The 22743-nt window shown below is 38.0% G+C and overlaps 2 pseudogenes; both read left to right on the forward strand.

The window, feature by feature from the left end:
• Positions 1 to 15521: 15521 nt before the first annotated feature.
• LOC149221863 (DEAD-box ATP-dependent RNA helicase 18 pseudogene) lies at positions 15522 to 16876 on the forward strand (annotated as a pseudogene).
• Positions 16877 to 21103: 4227 nt separating this feature from the next.
• On the forward strand, positions 21104 to 22458 carry LOC149221864 (DEAD-box ATP-dependent RNA helicase 18 pseudogene; annotated as a pseudogene).
• The last annotated feature ends 285 nt before the right edge of the window (positions 22459 to 22743 follow it).

Raw genomic sequence — 22743 nt, forward strand, 5'->3', positions numbered from 1 at the left:
GATCACATTTGATGATGAATGTCCTTGATGATGATGATCAATGATGGCTTGATGATTTCTTGATGCTCCTTAGAATATCTTATTTAAGGATAAGGATGTCCTTGCTTCAACGAGAGGGATACTTCCTTAGAACTTTTTGAAGTTAGTAATCACACCCTTGATCTTGCTTTTCTAGGAAGGAAATTGATGTATAAGTTCTTCATCTTGAGTACAGTCTTTGTGGTCTCTTGAGATGTCTTGAGGGTTCCACCAACTTCTTTGTAGGATTCTTCTTTGGTTATGATTCTTCCTTTGTAGATATTTACTTCATGATGATATTTTCTATTATTCCTTCCTTGAAACTTGATCCTTGAGTGTCTCTTTATTAGATGCCCTTTCTTGACTTTGTTACCTTGGCTCCGAAACTATGTTGAGAAATATAGGACATCAAGTAACTACTTGTGAGTGATTTTTACTTCTTTTGATTAGGATCTTCTTTTACTTAGGTTATTATATATATTATTCATCAAAAAAACTACAAATTTATGAACATAAATAGACAAGAGACATGGAATGTAGGCTATCATCTAGGGCCAAAACCTCTCACTCTTTGAGAGGAAAAGCTACAAAAATTATTCTTATAGATATTCCAATTGACGAATACCAAGATCAAGACCCTTAACCTATTTTCCACTCCAAGACCAAGACACAAGTTCTCTTGACAATCAATACTCTTCCTTCAAAGATTCTTCCATCAAGTCATCCATGTTTGTTCTTGCTCTCACTGTGTTAGAATACTAGGATCCATGTCATTATATTTTTCACTGAGATCATTATCTTTGTCAAGGCATTGAGATCCTCCAACTATAGTATCCTTGAGACCTCATCATTGTCTTGACACCGATTTTCACTACGGCCCTCTTTTTGTGATAGCACTAAGATCATCTCCTATCTGATCTTCTTCTTGTGGTGGTACTGAAGTAGAGATAGCACCGAAATTGTGTCATTACTTAACTGTAATGACACAAAAATAGAGAGACCTCCTTTCTGGTTTATACCGAACCTTGTCATCTGAAATAGCATTGAACCATACTGTGACATGTGACCGAAATTATGTGTAACATCTCTACTGCTATCTACACTATGACGTCTACAATTAGACCGAGATTCTTTGTACACTTATCTAAGATTCTTTCCTGAAAAGACATCTGAACTTGTCAATGTAATTTCCCATCGAATTTTAGAGGTGATCGAACTTCTTAACTATGGAATAGGATGAGCGGCCTATTTATGGTATTTTTTCCATGTATATTAGCCGACATGACCATATGAAGAGTTGTGTCTCCAATTTAGGTTAGCCGACATGAGTTCTATATGTCATCTTGAAGCCTATTTGAAGAAGGATAACTTGTGCTTGTCTTGGAGGGCTACTTTACAATCCTGTTGACTTATATACATTTGTAACATGCCCAAGAAGGGTTATTTATACATGGCATTGACTCTCTTTGACTTTTATGACTAGATGACAAATCCTAAATTCTCATAATGGGAGCCATCTAAAAAGAAAATCCAATACTCATGAAACCCAACTTGTAATGCTTGCCTCATGGGTTTCATAAACATAAGACCACGGTTAAGGGACACTTATTCCAAGTTTAATGTTAGACAAATATTTCCTAGTGGGCATCACTGAATGTGTGTTTTGGATAAGGAAATTGGTAAAGGCTAAGGCAAAGGCATTAAAAGGTAAAAAAAACATTTTGGCACATTTATTTATGAAAATAAAGGAAATTAGGAGAAAAGGAAGGTAAAAGGTCACATGTTTCATGTGAAGATGAAATTAAAGGAAAATAATGGAAATGAACAAATTAGAGGTCTCATGCATAAAAAGGCTTCTTAGGATCAGTTCATGGCTTTTCTCAAGTTCAAGTTTGGAACTCTCTCATTATTCTCTCTCTCTCTCAATCTCTTGGTCACTTAGAATTTTCTTGGAGCACTCTAATTTGGAGCAAGAAAAGGAAAGGAAAAGAAAGCAAGGAGCAAGGAAAGGAAAGCAGGATCAAGCAGCTTCAACAAGAATACTTACAGGTAACGTTTTTCATGTGCAATTTGCTAGCTGGTTTGGACATGCGTAGATTTTCATGCTAGTGTATGGATCTCTTGTTGTTGGTGGCATGGTCTTGTTGAGTTATGACAATGGTTTTTAGCCTAGCCTAGCCTTTTTCTGGATGTCATGGTATGTTGGGATGTTTATTTCAGTTTTAGAACTTTGAAATTACTGGATGGATTTCAAAATCAGGGGCAGAGGTGGTCTCAAGGTTCATTCCAAAAGGTCTAGGAATCCCTTGACCAATTTTGGTGGGATACATGGTAATGCCTAAGGGAGAAGTCTTAGTTTAGGGCCTAGTGATATGGATTTGGATTGCTGTAAATACTAAGAGACAAGGAGACGAAAAATACCTCAAGGACAGTGATGGATTCCAGATGGCATTCCAATTTCTATTCAGTTGTGATCGCATCACCGGTTTTGATGTGATCACTGTCTGGTAAGGGTGGAGGTGGTTTAACCTCTAGATTCCATTGGTTATTCTTGGATTGGTTGTTCTATGAGATGCCACATTCATGCTTGGAATATGGCATACGGGTGATTGGCTGAAAGAGAGATTTGGTTCAGCCATGTCTATGGTCGGGTGGTACATGGAAGTCTCAAACCTGGTCAAATATTCCTATGGTTAATAAATCTATTTTCTCTCACTTTTCAATGATTTATGTGTGGATTTAATGGTTTTCATATCTCTGATATTTATATGTTTTTATGCTAGTTATAAGCATGTTTGAATGATTGGTTCATGTCATGGTTATTTCATATATTTACTTGTCACTATTAAATGGATGGATGCAAGACCTAATTGATGATGTAGCAGTTTAATGGAGAAGGAGGTGATCCTTCTAGTTCTGCTTCATAAGTTGTTTCAGTCATTTATGCTTCGTCTTATATCCTGGACCTGTAGGTTGCATTGATGCCAAGTGTTTGACAGAATGTTAGTCCCAGTTAGGGATGCTCAGACTTAGTCCTAAGGGTGATTTCTAATTGATCAACATTTTTATTATGTTTTTAATGAATTTTGGAAGTTAGAACAAGTTCTTGGCAGAGGTCGTGATTCTGGGCTAGAAAAGTGGCTTAAATCCTGGGGTCGTTGGCACAAAACTAGCAATTTTGGTCCACATTCGCTGGCAGTGAGGCCTGTGAGAGCGAATTTTGGTTTCTAGTCTCTCCCTTGCCCATAGCATGAGAACGACTATGGCCTGTCTGAGTGACTGATTTGACTCCTGAGGGTCCTATCGATGATGTTGGATGAATGTACACTAGTAGAAAATGATGAAATTAGTGACTATGTGACTAAAAATGTTAGTCACTGCAATTATTTCAAGTGAATTACAACTAAATTTGAGCAATTTTAAGTGACCGAACTAAAAATGACTAACTTAAACGACTAATTTAGTCTAGGGATAAAATATACGACTAGATAATAAGTAACCAAACTAAAAATGACTAAATTAAATAACTAATTTAGTCAAGGACTAAAATATATGACTAGATAATAAGCGATAAAATTAATAATGATTAACGTAAATGACTACTATAGTCTAAGAATAAAAATATGACCAGATAACAAGTACACCAAGTATATGAATTACTCATTTATATTAGTAATGTTTAATTATGTCACTCCGAAAATGGAAAATTGCAATTTTGATACTGAAGTGTTACATTTCACTACAAGGGTCTCTAAATCCATCTGTAGTGTTAAATTTAGAGACAAATGGGTCTTTGAATCCATATACAGTGTTGAAATTTTGAATACCCTTTTGTCTCTAAATTTTAACACTGTAGATGGATTCAGAGATCCCCTTCTTTGAATCAATCTGTAGTGTTAAATTTAGAGACAAAGGGGTCTCTAAGTCCATCTGTAGTGTTAAAATTTAGAGACCCCTTTAAGAGTGTCTCTAAATCTGTCTACAATGTTAAAATTATATAGGTAGATGGATTCAACGACCCCTTAAAGGGGTCCATGAATCCATCTATAATGCTAAAATTATAACAATTTTATACAATATAGAGTATAAGTTTACAATATATAATAGTTTTATACTCTCTTGGAAGGAGGGACAAGAAAGAGACACATAATTCTTAAATACGTGTTCAAGAAGATTGATCATGGGTGTTGAGCATTAGAGAAGGTATGTAAATTGCCACTTATTTTGTCATCTTTTCCTTAAATTCATAACTTCTTTACATTATGAAATGGTTATATGGTGAAAGAATATGATAAAGTTTAGAATATATGTGAGCAACGTAAAATGACTAATAATTACCTTTTCCTATGCAGAAAAAGAGGAAAACAGAAGATCACCACTCCAAACGAAAAGAAAAGACAAAATCAGTTGTTGTCCCTTTGGCAGGGAACCGCATCCAAACGAGGCAATTCATATTGGAGCATAAAAGCTAGGAAAAGGAAGAGGAGATACCAAGTCGGCACAAGACAATGAAGAGATAACTAAGAAATAACGATCTGGTGAATCCCTCAAGATCCTTTGATCCCGAGGGATTGCTACTTTAAAGATTATCTGTATCATTGATATTTCCGCTTGGCTACTATAAGAAGGGACAACGTTGCTAGCCCAAGGGGATTATTATTGTTGTTTTTATGAAATTCACTGTTGTAGCTTAAACTTTGATCATCGACTCTCTTTAAGGAGCGATTATTGTAACTTCGTTTTGATGATTAATACATAAATTATGTTGTTGTTCCGGCTTTGATTCTAGAGTAATCACAACAATGCTTCCATGGAGGCTAAGGGCCTAGCCCTGGTGGATCACTTGCTTCCTGTACCATTATTTTCCAATTCCAAGTTGTGTGTGGTTTGATTTCTTTTATCCGCTTTGTTCAGTAATCTTCTATTCCTTATTATTTCATATGTTGGCTTTGTTATATCTTGTTCCTATTTGAATAGTAAGGTTATCCTCTGCAACTAGAATGTTATACTGTTCATTCTGAATTTATATCGCATTGTCGTTCCTTTACAGATTGATATTGTTGTATAAAATTGTTGTTCCTTACAGATTACCTTTACTGTTCATTTACAGAGTAGCAGTGCTGTGTGTTTATAAATCGGTACTCTTGCTTATTCATTTATGGTTTAACTCTAAGAGTAATCGCTATTTACTGGGATTGCTATTCCATAGTAAACTCAATTACTGTTCCTTCATAACCGTAATCAATAATTGTTATGCTAAAACTCAGATTACTGTTTCCCTCAGTATAGACGTGCTGTGTGTAACATTCGATTTAGTTTGCTGTGCAATTATATTTGATTCGGATTGCTGTTCAATATTTCATAACTCACTTTAGTGTGCTGTTCCATTTCCAGTTTGTTGTTCCATTCATTTCCGAGGTAAAGATTGTTGTTTAATTCCTGTAGATTACAATTACTGCTTCATTCATTCTTATAGGTTAAATCCTTGCTGTTCAATATCTTTAAATAGATTAAATGTTGTTCCCTTTCCTGTCATTCGAATTATCATTTCAAGTAGTTGCTTTGGTGTGAATAGAATGTTCTAAAACTATAGTGAACATTGAATATTGTTGTCCAGTTCCTAGATTGACAATCTTCTCCTTGATTGCTTTTCAATTGAATCAGTTTACAAAGGGGAGAGTTATCATTACTGCACCCTTGACTGATAAATTTCTGTAGTTTTCTAAGTGAATGATTTAAGTCTCAGAGTGTTAAGTTTCTTTTAATTGTAAGTAGATTTTATTCCAAGCATCCATTTACTCTTGTATTTAAAGCACTATACTACTAGCATTACTCTTGACAAGTGATTGCCTCAAACTGAGTACACTCTTTGAGATAACAAATCGTGCCTGGATTGATAATTAATGTAGGGTAAATAGAGGTGGAAAAGACCCTTGTTACTGCTCGACATTTTGGCGACATTACCGGGGAGGCTAAGGGCCCAGCCCTGGTGGATCACTTGCTTCCTGTACCATTATTTTCTGATTCCAAGTCGTGTGTGGTTTGATTTCTTTTATCTGCTTTGTTCAGTAATTTGATGTTCCTTATTATTTCATATGTTGGCTATGTTATATCTCATTCCTATTTGAATAGTAAGGTTATCCTCTGCAACTAGAGTGTTATACTATTCATTCTGAATTTATATCGCATTGTTGTTCCTTACAGATTACCTTTATTGTTCATTTACAGAGTAGCAGTGCCGTGTATTTATAAATTGGTACTCTTGCTTATTCATTTACATTTTAACCCTAAGAGTAATTGCCATTCCATAGTAAACTCAATTGTTGTTCCTTCATAACCGTAATCAATAATTGTTATGTTGAAACTCAGATTACTGTTTCCCTCAATATAGATGTGATGTGTGTAATATTCGATTTAGTTTGTTGTGCAATTATATTTGATTCGGATTGATGTTCAATATTTCATAACTCACTTTAGTGTGTTGTTCCATTCATTTCTGAGGTAAAGATTGTTGTTTAATTCCTGTAGATTACAATTACTGCTTCAGTAATTCTTATAGGTTAAAGCCTTGTTGTTCAATATCTTCAAATATATTAATTTATGTTCCCTTTCTTGTCATTCAAATTATCATTTCAAGTAGTTGCTTTGGTGTAAACAGAATGATATGAAACTATAGTGAACATTAACTATTGTTGTCTAGTTCCCAGATTGATAATCTTCTCCTTGATTGCTTTTCAATGGCATCAGTTTACAAAGGGGAGAGTTATCATTACTGCACCCTTGACTGATAAATTTCTGTAGTTTTATGAGTGAATGATTTAAGTCTCAGAGTGTTAAGTTTCTTTTAATTGTAAGTAGATTTTATTCCAAGCATCCGTTTACTCTTGTATTTAAAGCACTATACTACTAGCATTACTCTTGACAAGTGACTGCCTCAAACTGAGTACACTCTTTGAGATAACAAATCGTACCTGGATTGATAATTAATGTAGGGTAAATAGAGGTGAAAAAGACCCTTTTTACTGCTCGACATTTTGGCACCGTTGCCGGGGAAGAGTGTAGCCATTTTTTTCTTTCGAGAGTAGTGTAAGTACCTGCTAGGAGAGAGTTGGGTTTTAAAAACGGAAGGTAAGAACCTGTGTATGGAGCATGTAACAACCCTGCTCCCCTTCCCACTTTCCTGCAGATTTGCTATTATTTTGGGTAGAAATCAACATTTTATTTGTGTTCATGACTAATTAGAAAAAGCCCGAAAAGAATCCTAAACCACTATCCAAGCCTGACAAAGCTAAGGGGCCGGTGACCCTTGGCTGCTCGACCTTTATAGATGAAATCCTCAAAATAGTAGAATCTCAGCCTTCAGTAGGGCCTAGAAAAGTTGCTTCTAGACAACCTACTAGTTCCCTTCAAGCCACAAGATCACCATCTGTAGCCTTTCCTAAGGTGCACAACCAAACTGAGGAGCAATATTTTCAAGAAATTGAGAATTATAGCCCAAAATCATTACAAGAAGGGAACCTTAGTAATCTATGCGAAGGGAGAGGAGAAACAGGGGAAATTGAAGAACCAAGATCTCCTCTTGGAATAATTCAGCCATTAAGCAGCCCAGATAAGAGAAGTACTGCAAAAAGCATCCAGAACGAAGTTGAAGAACCTCAAGAGCTAAAATCCCCCCAGACATTAGGAACTATCATCATCCTAGATAGAGGAAGTGTTGTTAAGGTCATTCCTGTTAAAGCCATCCCTGCTTCGTCTAGCCAACCTAAGAATACCCTCTTAGAAATCCCAGAAGGTTATTGACATATATTTGACCAAATGGCCCAGAACTAGCCAAACACCCAAGCCTCCACACTGCAATATCCCATTGGAGATATTGCAGTCAATGCACCTATGAAGACAATTCCTCTCCAACATATCCCTACATTTCATGGCCTAACATTAGAAGACCTAGATACATTTTTGTTTGAATTCGATGTGCTGTGTAGAGGATATGACTATACCATCGACCCCCAAAAGCTGAAACTATTTCCCTCTACCTTAAAAGGGGTTGCTTTACAATGGTTTATGGGGTTGGGTGGGGGTGTCATCAATGACTGGGATTAGATGAAAGATGCTTTCCTGAAGAAATATCAGGATTATTGTAGATCTAGAGAATTAAAAGATGAAATATTTCATATCGTAGCTAGACCTAATGAAACACTAGAAGAATATGTTGAACGTTTTCAGTATAATCTTCAAAGATTTCCTTATGCATCATTACCCTTACCTGATAATGTATTAAAAACAACATTAATTAAAGGTATGAAGGAACAATGGATTGAAACACTGAATATTATGGGAAAAGGAGACATCTATCAAGAAGATTTTGCTAACATCATTGATTTATGTACTAGGAGTTCACGAGGAAGCACAAGGCTAAAACCAACAGAACATGATAGGTTTACAAGGGACAACAAGATCTCTGCAGAAGGAGTAACTCGCGCAGAAATTGGAAATTTATTAGAAAATTTCAAAACTTATATATTGGGGACTCTCACAATGCAGCTCAATATCATGCAAGCAAAATAGAAACAAGCAGAGGTAGAGAAAAATCTGGCAATATTATGTCCCAGATGTAGAAAGAAACACAACCACAAAGAGTGCCCATTAGATGCAGTTCAAGTTTGCGCCATTTGTACAAAAGACCACTCTACAGAAAGTTGTCCCTCACTCCCTGGTTTGAAAGAAGTATACAAAGAAGCAGAAGAAGAACCAGAACTGGTGTACCTACTTAATCAGCGCTGTCAATGGCAGCCATGACAATCAGGTATGTTCCTTAATCTAGCTACTTCTTTTCAGCCTCCACAATACCATGCTCAACAATATAGCACAATATGGAAAAATCAACGTCCCTTCTCAAATTGGTCACAACAACCATTTCCTTCATCATCACCATGGCCGAATCAAGCAAGCCAATCTAATTGGCCAAATTTTCCCTATGCTCCACCATATTGGCAAAACAATGCATATCTATCACAATGGTCCCCTCCCACTTCGTAGAGTCAAGCCTGGTAGACAAACTGGCAAAGACCAATGAATCAACTAGTAGGAACCATTCCACTCCCTCAACCTACACTGCCAGCACTACAACAAAACACCCAGTCCAATGTAAGACTGCAACTCCCAGCCCAAACCAACTCGAACCCGAATAACATACCAGTCAAATTTGTTCAAATAATTAAAAAAACCAAGCTAGAAACCGATCTAAGGGAGTGCAATGACCTTGAATTAAGGTCTGGGCGTATTGTAGAAACCGAGGGAGATAAAATTGTTCAATTTGAAAATCAGTTACCTGTAGAACAACCATTACAAGAAGATATGTGATCAGACAACAAACTCATAATCAAACAACCACATCTTCTCCCCCATTCCCAGAACGATTAATCATACCGCGCCCTATAGAACATCTTGACTTTGATATTCTGGGAGAACTAAAAAATTTGTACATAAAAATCCCACTCCTCCGAGCTATCCAAGATATCCTAATATATGCAAAAACCATTAGAGAACTCTGTATAAAAAAACCAATGAGGAGAATAACAAATAACCCAACAGTCTAAGTAGTCAGCACCCTATCTGATCTATTATCATGGAGAGAAGCACTTGTCAAATATAAAGACCTAGGAAATCCAATAGTGACAGTGCAAATCAATAGACAAACCTTTTCAAATGACTTAGTTGATTTAGGGGCTACAGTTAATATTTTAACAACTGCCACTTGTCAAAAAATGGGCATTACATTAGTAGAACCAACCTCCACTTTATTAGAACTGGCCAACCGATCAGTAGTTAGGCTAGAAGGGACACTACATGATGTCATGGTATCTGTTGATTCCTAGGAATATCCTACTAATTTTATGATAATAAACCCCAAAAACCGACTTGATGGACACCTGTTGATTTTAGGAAGAGCTTGGGTTGTGACCGCTGATGCTTATATTGGTTGTTGACAAGGCAATATGACCATAACTAGAGGGAGTAACATCAAGAATCTAGCCCTATACCCTCCCACCCATCCAAGTGTGACGATAATAAAAACTAACAAACATCATGTATCATACCTTACCGAAAACATTAGATCCCCATTAACTATAGAAGATGCCCTCGATTTCAAAGATCAAATAGAGGATGATGTTATTAACAACCTTATTAACCAAGCTGAAACCAGATCCTGCATACAATGCCACATGATAGAGGCAGCATTTGATAATGAATTAGAAGAAGATCTTCTCAAGGACACTCATGATCAAGCAATACCCACTACCTCTATTTCAAATAGAAAAACTGTAGAGATTGAGCCAGGAAAAACTTTAAACATTAATAATAACCTGACTCCTGAACAAGAAGAGAAAGTGATCAAACTATTGAGAAAATATAAGGAATCATTTGCATGGGATTATCCGGACATGAAGGGAATCGATCCCCAACTATGTACACACCACACTTACATAAAAAAGGATGCAAGACCTATTCACCAACCCCTAATAATACTTAACCCTCATCTAAAAGATATTGTGAAAGTTGAATTACAAAAACTTTTAGATGTAAACTTTATTTATCTTATCTCTGATAGAAAATGGGTCTCTCCACTTGTAGTGGTACCAAAGAAGAATGGAAAGTGGAGGATTTGTGTAGATTACAGAGAAATAAATAAAGAAACCCAAAAAGACCACTTTCCCCTTCCATTCATTGATCAGGTATTAGATACATTAGCAGGAAAGAAATTCTTTTCTTTCTTGAATGGCTTCAGTGGATACAATCAGATTCAAATTGCCCCTGAAGACCAAGACAAAACAACTTTTACCTGTCCTTGGGGAACATTTTCCTATAGAGTTTTACCCTTTGGCCTATGCAATGCCCCTGCCACATTTCAAAGGGCTATCCTCAACATCTTTTCAGATTTAATAAATGAAGGGCTCGAAGTATACATGGATGATTTTACACCACAGAGAGATGATTTCGACCCAGCTCTAGACATGTTGGAAAAGGTGATGCAATGATGTATCACCACCAGGCTCTGCCTGAGCCATGAGAAATGTTATATGATGATGACTGAAGGACTCATCATAGGTCATTATATCTCAGCAGCTGGAATACAGGTAGATCCGCCCAAAATTCAAATAATTTTTTTAATATCTACTCCTACCACATAGACAAAGGTATGCAATTTTCTTGGATTTTTTGGTTATTATAGGAGATTTATAGAACATTTTTCTCAAATAGCTGCACCTCTATACGCACTAACAGGAAATGTTGATTTTTTTTGGACAGATAAATGTGACCATACTTTTGAGGATCTGAAAAAGCTTTTGTCAACAACCCCAATGCTCAGAGGTCCAAATTGGGACCTGCCATTTCAAATTTCATCAGATGCTTCAGACAAAGCTATTGGAGCAATCCTTGGGCAGGAAGAAGACAAAAAACCATATGCAATCTATTATATTAGCAAGAATTTGTCTCTTGCTGAGTTGAACTATACTGTTACTGAAAAATAATTTTTAGTTGTAACACTTGCTGTAAATAAATTTAGGCATTATATCACTGGATATCCTGTTGTTTTATATACAGATCACTTTGCCATAAAATATTTAGCAAATAAGCCAATTACGAATGGTAGAGTAACAAGATGGCTGATTTTCTTGTAGGAATTCGACATCACAATAAAATACCGACTTGGGAAAGAAAATCTTGTAGCTGAATTTCTCTCAGGAATGCTAAAGCTAGTGGATGCAACAACAATCGAAGATCAATTTCCAGATGAACATTTATTCGTTGTTACTGTCAAAACACCCTGGTATGCTAATGTTACAAACTATTTAGCAGTAGGCAAGTTACCAAAACATCTGACTCCCAATGAACGAAAGTAGATTCTCTAGCGTAGTACCCGATTTTCTTGGATTGGGGGCTACCTATTTCATACAGGACCAGATATGCACATTAGAAGATGCGTCCATGAAGATGAAATTTTTGACATTCTGAAAGCCTGTCATGATGGACCGTGTGGTGGATATTTCATAGATCGAAAAATTGGTCACAAAGTTCTGCAAACAAGGTATTATTGGTCCACAATATTCAATGATGCAAATAAATTTTTTCAAGCTTGTGACAGTTCCCAAAGAGTAGGATGCCCTGAATAGTCCGACGAAATGCCTTTGAACCCACAACTAGTCATTGAACCATTTGATCGTTGGGCACTCAATTTTGTTGGTCTAATCAACCCATCATCAAACCAGAAAACATATATTTTAGTAACAATAGAATATGTGACCAAATGGGTTGAAGCAGAGGCACTGCCAAGAGCTACAGAGGATTCCGTCATTCATTTCCTATTCTAGATATTTGTGCGATATGGCCTCCCAATAGATATAATCACTGATGGAGGACCACAGTTTGTTGGTAATAAAATTGCTGCAACACTAAAAAACTATCATATTCAGCATAAAATTACTACTCCATACCATCCACACGAAAATGGCCAAGTGGAGAGCATGAATAAAGTAATAGAAGCAACACTAACAAAAACCATTGTGTCACATAGACGCGATTGGGCTACAAGATTGTCGCAAGCCTTGTGGGCATATAGAACAACATGGAGAAGCACTACTGGTTATTCACCATATCAACTAGTATTTGGAAAGGAACCCATATTTCCAATAGAATTTGAAATACAAACGTTGAGAACAGCACAAGAAGTCGATCTAGATTTAAATGAGGCCCAGATTAATAGACTATAGCAAATCAATGAGCTGGATGAAATCAGGCTCTCTGCTCTTCAACATACCACATTAATCCAACAACAGAGAGCAAAATGGCATGACACCCTCATCAAAAAGAAAGTCTTCCGCGAAGGAGATTGGGCGCTCCTATACGATTCGAGGTTTCAGGATTTTCCGGGGAAACTTCAAACTCGCTGGCTGGGACCATATGAAATCCAGAAGGTGCATGATAATGGCACCATTACTTTAACCACCATTGACGGATCTGGACACACCTTCAAAGAAAATGGCCATCGAGTTCGATTGTATCGCAAACCACTTACTCGGGAATCCTTCTACCAGCAACTCTGGGAAGACTTCGACATGTAGATTTTGGCTGAGGAAGAGAACTCTTCCTCACATTTGGTTCACTAAGAAATTTGATTGCTTTTAAATTTTGTACATAACTTTTTCTGTTCTATTTGTGTAAATTTCTTTTTGTACAAATTTCTGCATTTCTACAACTTTTTGCATTCTACTGTTCCTTTTCGAAGGAACAGAATTTTCACCGCCTTGCCGTTCCTTTTTGAATGGACAACACTGTTGCATTTTGCTATTCCTTGTGAAAGGAATAACATTCTGACCACTTTGTTGTTCCTTTTCGAAGAAACAACACTTTTGCATTTTGCTGTTCCGAAGGAACAACATTTTCGTTGTTGTTGTTCCTTTCCGAAGAAATAACACTTTTTCATTTTGTTGTTCCTTTCTGAATGAACAACATTTCTGCCTTTTTGTTGTTCCTTTTTGAAGGAACAACATATCTGCATTTTTTCTGTTCCTTTCTGAAGGAACAACACTTTCATTTTTTGTTGTTCCTTTCTGAAGGAACAACACTTTCACTTTTTGCTGTTCCTTTATGAAGGAACAACACTTTTGGTTTTTGTTGTTCCTTTCCGAAGGAACAACACTTTTGTTTTCTATTGTTCCTTTCCGAAGGAACAACACTTGCATTTTTTTCTATTCCTTTCCAAAGGAATAACACTTGCATTTTCTGTTGTTCCTTTCCGAAGGAACAACACTTTCGGTTTTTGCTGTTCCTTTTTGAAGGAACAACACTTTTGTTTTCTACTGTTCCTTTTCGAAGGAACAACACTTGCATTTTTTGTTGTTCCTTTCCGAAGGAACAACACTTGCATTTTCTGCTGTTCCTTTCAGAAGGAACAATACTTTCAGTTCTTGCTGTTCCTTTCCAAAGGAACGACACTTTTTTTTATGTTGTTCCTTTCCGAAGGAACAACACTTTAATTTTTTTGTTGTTCCTTTCCAAAGGAACAACATTTTCACATTTTTTGCTTGCGTTTGCTTTCTTTGTTGTTCTGATTAAGAAACAACTACTATTCCTCCCAAGGAATAGCAGTTTCAAACATGTTTTCTTCATTTTTTCTTGTGGTTTTTGTGTACACATATTATTTTGTCATCCCTCTAAAGAGACAATAGATGTTCCATCTTAAGAACAACATTTTTTGGAGTGCATTTTTCTTCTTTATGTGTGTTTTACCATTTATAGCATTTTTTTGAGTGATGGTCATTTAAGGCACAACTATACATTTATGCAACAATACAAAAACTAGAGGGTACTAAAATCAACGAATCATAAAAATCGTTATCTTTAGAAGAAATTGCTTTGAATTGATAAGAGAAAAGAGGAAAGCACACAACTATTTATCAACTTGTTGTCATTATTTTAATAATACCAATATGATTGATTATTTTTATCATGATGGTTCTGTTAGACTCCGTCTCATGTCAGAGATTGATTCTTCTTCAAAACAGGGTTTTGAAGAAGAAATCATTTAAATGTGATTTTTAGATTATGTAGTTTGTTTAATCTCCAGCTCTTCAAAAGGCAGCAGCGACTTCAAAGCTCCTATCTGCACAAGCACAATTCAGAATATCATTAGCAATCAGAGGCAAAAAGTTATGTGGAGAAAATACCAATTGCAGCAGTATCAATTACACAAGTTCATGGTGATATTTTGAAAGATGGTACACGGATGGTTATAAAGATGCAACACTTGCAAATAGAGACAATGATGCGTTATGGTCTTCGTAATCTTGCTTGGATAGTTTATGGAGACAATAAAGAGGAACCTTGAAAAGAATAATTCAGACATATTGTAAGCCCCTGCCTACAAAATGAGCATTGTGACCCTCCTTCATTAGGTACAGATGATAGTCTTTGTTGTGGTATTGATGAGTGTGCCGATTGCCTTCTAATATGTGATGCCTGTGATGGAGCATACATACATATTGCCTTTCACCTCCAATTGAAGAAATTCCAAGTGGAAAGCTAATACTGTGCTCTTTGTTTTGCAACTGGAAAGGAATCGCCAGAGGTTGACTCATCCCATCGAAAAGAGGAAAATGTGCAAGGCACAGAAAACATTGTATATCACTGTGTTGTTTGTGAGCGGCTTGAAAACAGGAAAAAAGACTCATCATTTTTCAATCATGCATTGCAATCTTCTGCGCCTACCTCATTCAAAATATACACGTTGGAATGAAGATATGACTGCTGGAAGTGGGATGAAGGTTGCTGTTGGGATATATCAGTGCGGAATACCAGAAGCCCTCTTACAACCATCAATTGGGCAAGTTCCATTGATTAAATTAAATTACAAGTGTTTTAATTAGCATATTCAATCAAATTGCAATTAGACCTGGGAGGCATCGAGTTATAGAAGATAAATTTATGAGACAAAGGTTCAGATGTGGATGAAGCAGTCTATGAGGGAGAAAGCATTACAGTCTTTCACAAAGCTTTCTGCTGGATTTCTTCTGTGCACTGATGTGGCGGCACGGGGTCTTGATATTCCTGATGTTGACTGGATTGTGCAGTATGATCCTCCACAAGACCCTAATGTATTTGTACATAGGGTTGGCCGAACAGCACGAATGGGAAGATCTGGGAATGCACTTGCGTTCCTCGTACCTAAGGAAGATGCTTATGTGGAGTTTTTGCATATCCGGAAGATCCCTCTTCAAGAGAAAAAAATCTTCAGTGACTACTTCTAACATTATTCCACAGATACGTGCAGCTGCAAAGGAGGATCGAGATGTAATGGAGAAGGGATTGAAGGCTTTTGTGTCATTTATTCGTGCGTACAAAGAGCACCATTGTTCCTATATCTTCAGATGGAAAGAATTGGAGGCAGGGAAGCTAGCAATGGGATATGGTCTACTGCAGCTTCCATCTATGCCTGAGCTTAAGCGGCGCACTTTGTTAACTGATGGTTTTGTGCCTGTTGAAGGCGTTGATCTGGGAGCGATCAAATATGAAGATAAAGCTCGTGAGAAACAACGTCAAAGGAACTCAGCTAAGAAAGAACAAACAAGAACTCATTGTGCAGAGAAAGTAGAACGACATAAAGTCGTGAGCAATGATGGTGCAGGGAAGAAATGCAGCAGACAGCGACGTGCTGTCCAAGCCATTGAAGACGAGGAGAAAATGGAACGGGATTATCACTTGCTTAAGAAGTTAAAGAAAGGAGTTATTAGTGAAAGAGAATTTGCAAGAGCAACATATACTGAAGATTTTTTAGATGAGAATGAGCATGCAGATGATGATATTTCTGTGCCGTCAACTCCAACTGGTCAGAGTGAGGAACCATCCTCAAATCTCCCTTCACAAGTCCAGACTGCAAAGAAAAACAGTCATCAAAACTTAAAACATTTGCATTTGCATAAATTGGGAAGAAAGCAACAATCAATGTCTGTAAAGACAAGTGCAATTGCCAAAATTGGCAAACATCATTTGAAAGGTTCCTGTAATAGGTATATGTTGAAACAGAGTAAGGAATGGAGAATTATATCGCTACATTGCCAACACAAAGGGGGTTTTTGTACAACCGGCTCTTTATGAAGCGTTTGGGCTCACTGTGACCGAGGTCATGACATGCGGCTTTCCGACATTTGCCACATCAAAAGGAGGCCCCGCTGAAATCATCGTTGATGGGCTTTCTGGACTTCATATTGACCCTAATAACGAAGATGAAACTAGTAACAAGGATTGCCCTCGTCCGATCGTGGTGGCCTGCATTCGGAACGCGCAAAATCAAGGATAAGATATCCAAGACAAGCTAATAGATAAATCGCATAGAGGATCGGTGCGCGACCCGTCCACAGCTGTGCACGACTTGTTGGGTGGGCGCGACCCGTCCAGGGGGTCCCAACAGTTGAAAAACAACACGGGCGCGACCTGTTGGGCTTGCGCGACCCGTCCATACCTACAGACTTAATGCTCGAACAAATAAAGGAAAGGGTCGAATGCACAAGAAAAAACAACTGGATTTTGTATAAGAGATACACTCCACATTCCATTGAACGTGTTAAATTCCGTTACTCCCGACGCTTTTATGTGCTGAAATGGGAATACGTAAATTTAGAGTCCAGTGATGATGACTGGTTAGGCTTGAAGGTTAAAACATTCCAGCAGCAGAAGAAACTTAATGCCCTTTTCACTGCACATCAACAAACGTCAATGCCATGAAGGATGCACATCTCTGTAACAGCTTGGAATTCAAGAGGAGAGGATGCAGAGGATAAGGATCTTGGCAAAAACAATTGTCAAGTTTTGAATGAAGAACTGTTAAGATAAATTACAAAAGAAAAGGGTTGCTTAGATAATTACAAGGAAGCGGATCACTCCATTTCATCATTAAGACTGACAAAGGAACACCCGATTTTTAACCCAAAGAATGAAAATCAGTGTCATTTAGATCAGTCAAATAAATCTGAACTTGTTGACAATGCACGATTTGATCAAAAACATGAAATGTGTTCCTCATTTGCTCATGTATTATCTCAGGTGCTCAGAACTATTGCAGGTGAAAATGAAAGCAATCAGCTGAAAAAAGCAAAACAGGGTGTTACAAATAATAGTATGGCCTCGTCATTAGATTATAGGGAGACCGCAATTAATGAAAACTCAACTTGCAGGCTCCATTAAAATAGATAGCTACTTGAGGGATGGCACTGTATTCAAACGAAGTGCAATTGATCTTCAAAGCGAGGTTTTCGATTGAAGGAGTTTTCATTTAAAAATGGTTTTGTTTCAAAGGTAACGTGGCTTGATCTGCAATGCGCTGGTTAAAAGGCGATCTCCACATTCCAAGTGCTATTTTGGTCTAACAGCAAAAGGGAACGTGGCAGGCGTTGCAACATGTGAGGCATTCGATTCATATAAGGAACATATGTGGCAGCATGGAAACGACCTTCAGCAGAGACACTTGCCGTGACTTTTTGGGAAAAATAAAAGTCAAAGGCCAAATTTAAACACAGATAACTATCCCAACACAGAAATCGAATTAGTTAGTTCATTTTGGGTCTTCACGCTGAAGTGGTTAGGCAGTCAGAGGTGATTATGCAGATGAATAGCGGCAATTACGAATGGCTAGATATGTATCTGCTGAGATTTAGGAATCGATGAGTAGCTTTTGCTATTTTTCATTGTGCCAGTTGAAACAGTTCCATTTTTTCATGGATCAGTTTTCTTCTGAGCCGTTTAATGTATAAATAATTCTTGTAAAGTTAGAGTTAGTCAGGGGAGAGTTTCTGAGTGCTGAGTGCTGGAACAGAGCTTTTAATGTACAGTTTTGTGCAGGGATTTTTAATGAAAATTTCACAGCTCTAACTTCTGAGATTCATGTGGTATGTTAATTTAGCATAAGTTTTCCCTTTGTCTCATATGTAAACTGTTATGTTTCATTAATTTCATGATCATTTCTAATTGAGAAAATGAAGTGTTTAGGTAGAATTCATAGTATTATATGCTCTGCCTATAAGTTTGTTCAATTCAATGTTTTCTTCTGTCTGACAAGGATTCAGTTCTATGCCCTTGTCAGCTCCTCACCAGTCTTGCCATCCCATTTAAAATCTAGATTTGATGCTAAATTCCTTGCCTACCTTGCCTCAGTCGTCAACCTGTGTTGTTCATTATATTTCTCTGTTTGAAGCTGTGATTTTGCCCATGCAGCTCAGAAAAACCCCGTTAGTTAATTAAAAACCCCAAATCAACCTTTTTTATCCGTTTACTAGCCTAATATCAGTGTCACCGTATTGGTCATCTCATTCAATTGAAGATCTACCGAGATTGACCGGAGAGAGCCTTCTCCTGCCCCGTAGGGCTAGCTACGGGGCTGAATGGTTTGATGTAGCTTTGAGATTTTCCTTTTCAGCCTGAGGTGAAATTTCAAACGCTAACATACTGGTGACCATACTGGGGAGAACAAACTTGTTGGTGTGTTGATGTGTTTGTTTCACTAGTCTTAGACGGAGCCTGAAGTTATGCCAGGTAGCCTTCAAAAACGCTCTTGTTTTACATCAGCGTTAGTAGATAAACGCTTCTTCAGTCAATCTTCGTGAGCTTGTGAATACAGCACTTCATTTTCATTTTACCCCATTACATGCAATCAAGGTGCAGATCTGATGCTGATGGTGGACAGCAGTCAGACACTTACGCAGGCTGAACCATTCACCTGGCGACTCCAACTCGATCCAGACATTCCAACGTTTGCTGATCCATTCATGCAATGGTAGGGTATTGGGAAAACCCTGCATTTTGTGAAGCTCTAAACGTAGTTAGAGAATTGTTAGTGGATATTGAAATTAATGAAGAATTTTTCAGTGACTTCTTTCAAAGTTTGAAATCTCCAGAGTTCTCTCCTGAAGCTAAAATTGGTGCCTGTGAGTTAATTGTTGAAAGAATCGAGAAGGAGATTCAAGATTTAGACAAGCAAATTCAGTCATATGATTTCCAAGACCCTAAAAAGTTCTTGGAAATCCTTCCTCATTCGAAACAAGATATCATAGAATTGCCTACAGTCGTTTACATTGATAGTGTGCAGCTGGAAGTATGCATTGCAGAGTTGGGGCAGCCAACAGAGTCCGGCTTCCGTGATCCTTTTGCGGCATACATGGACACATTTTTCAGTTTGATCGATAGATCAGGCTGTATTTTTCGTGACCAGGCTCAGTACTTGCATGAAGGGCTGCCAGCAATTGCATCTGTGACTTGGTGGAAGCTTTCTCAACCGGCATCATTCTCAGGTTTACTCGAGTGGTTAATTTGGCATTTTAGTATTACCTGATCTAGTGTTTGTACAGCAGATTAAAGTAGGTTGTGTAAATAAATAAGTAGCCATAAGGGCAGCATCTTGTTTTAGTTGGATTGAAGATTGTTTGAGTTCAGTTTCAGTTGTGTCGATGATGACTCCATTGCCCAATGGGTGGAGGCACTGTCTGCTCTCCCAAAGTTCTGCGGTTCTTGGCACCTCCGCGGAGCGGCAGCTGCCATCCCAAGTGGAGCCGATGTTAGACTTCGTCTCATGTCAGAGATTGATTCTTCTTCAAAACAGGGTTTTGAAGAAGAAATCATTTAAATGTGCTTTTTAGATTATGTAGTTTGTTTGTTCTCCAGCTTTTAAAAGGCAGCATCGACTTCAAAGCTCCTATCTGCACAAGCACAATTCAGAATATCATTAGCAATCAGAGGCAAAAAGTTATGTGGAGAAAATACCAATTGCAGCAGTATCAATTGCACAAGTTCATGGTGGTATTTTGAAAGATGGTACACGGATGGTTATAAAGATGCAACACTTGCAAATAGAGACAATGATGCGTTATGGTCTTCGTAATCTTGCTTGGATAGTTTATGGAGACAATAAAGAGGAACCTTGAAAAGAATAATTCAGACATATTGTAAGCCCCTGCCTACAAAATAAGCAGTGTGACCCTCCTTCATCAGGTACAGATGATAGTCTTTGCTGTGGTATTGATGAGTGCGCCGATTGCCTTCTAATATGTGATGCCTGTGATGGAGCATATCATACATATTGCCTTTCACCTCCAATTGAAGAAATTCCAAGTGGAAAGCTAATACTGTGCTCCTTGTTTTGCAACTGGAAAGGAATCGCCAGAGGTTGACTCATCCCATCGAAAAGAGGAAAATGTGCAAGGCACATAAAACATTGTATATCACTGTGTTGTTTGTGAGCGGCTTGAAAACAGGAAAAAGGACTCATCATTTTTCAATCATGCATTGCAATCTTCTACGCCTACCTCATTCAAAATATACACGTTGGAATGAAGATATGACTGCTGGAAGTGGGATGAAGGTTGCTGTTGGGATATATCAGTGCGGAATACCAGAAGCCCTCTTACAACCATCAATTGGGTAAGTTCCATTGATTAAATTAAATTACAAGTGTTTTAATTAGCATATTCAATCAAATTGCAATTAGACCTGGGAGGCATCGAGTTATAGAAGATAAATTTATGAGACAAAGGCTCAGATGTGGATGAAGCAGTCTATGAGGGAGAAAGCATTACAGTCTTTCACAAAGCTTTCTGCTGGATTTCTTCTGTGCACTGATGTGGCAGCACGGGGTCTTGATATTCCTGATGTTGACTGGATTGTGCAGTATGATCCTCCACAAGACCCTAATGTATTTGTACATAGGGTTGGCCGAACAACACGAATGGGAAGATCTGGGAATGCACTTGCGTTCCTCGTACCTAAGGAAGATGTTTATGTGGAGTTTTTGCATATCCGGAAGATCCCTCTTCAAGAGAAAAAAATCTTCAGTGACTACTTCTAACATTATTCCACAAATACGTGCAGCTGCAAAGGAGGATCGAGATGTAATGGAGAAGGGATTGAAGGCTTTTGTGTCATTTATTCGTGCGTACAAAGAGCACCATTGTTCCTATATCTTCAGATGGAAAGAATTGGAGGCAGGGAAGCTAGCAATGGGATATGGTCTACTGCAGCTTCCATCTATGCCTAAGCTTAAGCGGTGCACTTTGTTAACTAATGGTTTTGTGCCTGTTGAAGGCGTTGATCTGGGAGCGATCAAATATGAAGATAAAGCTCGTGATAAACAACGTCAAAGGAACTCAGCTAAGAAAGAACAAACAAGAACTCATTGTGCAGAGAAAGTAGAACGACATAAAGTTGTGAGCAATGATGGTGCAGGGAAGAAATGCAGCAGACAGCGACGTGCTGTCCAAGCCATTGAAGACGAGGAGAAAATGGAACGGGATTATCACTTGCTTAAGAAGTTAAAGAGAGGAGTTATTAGTGAAAGAGAATTTGCAAGAGCAACATATACTGAAGATTGTTTAGATGAGGATGAGAATGCAGATGATGATATTTCTGTGCCGTCAACTCCAACTGGTTAGAGTGAGGAACCATCCTCAAATCTCCCTTCACAAGTCCAGACTGCAAAGAAAAACAATCATCAAAACTTAAAACATTTGCATTTGCATAAATTGGGAAGAAAGCAACAATCAATGTCTGTAAAGACAAGTGCAATTGCCAAAATTGGCAAACATCATTTGAAAGGTTCCTGTAATAGGTATATGTTGAAACAGAGTAAGGAATGGAGAATTATATCGCTACATTGCCAACACAAACGGGGTTTTTGTACAGTCGGCTCTTTATGAAGCGTTTGGGCTCACTGTGACCGAGGTCATGACATGCGGCTTTCCGACATTTGCCACATCAAAAGGAGGCCCCGCTGAAATCATCGTTGATGGGTTTTCTGGACTTCATATTGACCCTAATAACGAAGATGAAACTAGTAACAAGGATTGCCCTCGTCCGATCGTGGTGGCCTGCATTCGGAACGCGCAAAATCAAGGATAAGATATCCAAGACAAGGTAATAGATAAATCGCAGAGAGGATCGGTGCGCGACCCATCCACAGCTGTGCGCGACTTGTTGGGTGGGCGCGACCCGTCCAGGGGGTCCCAACAGTTGAAAAACAACACGGGCGCGACCTGTTGGGCTTGCGCGACCCGTCCATACCTACAGACTTAATGCTCGAACAAATAAAGGAAAGGGTCGAATGCACAAGAAAAAACAGTTGGTTTTTGCATAAGAGATACACTCCACATTCCATTGAACGTGTTAAATTCCGTTACTCCCGAC

This window comes from Pinus tabuliformis, chromosome Q, assembly GCF_031772625.1.
Source record: "Pinus tabuliformis cultivar Carrire ecotype Pingquan chromosome Q, CPIR1, whole genome shotgun sequence".
Taxonomy (NCBI): domain Eukaryota; kingdom Viridiplantae; phylum Streptophyta; class Pinopsida; order Pinales; family Pinaceae; genus Pinus; species Pinus tabuliformis.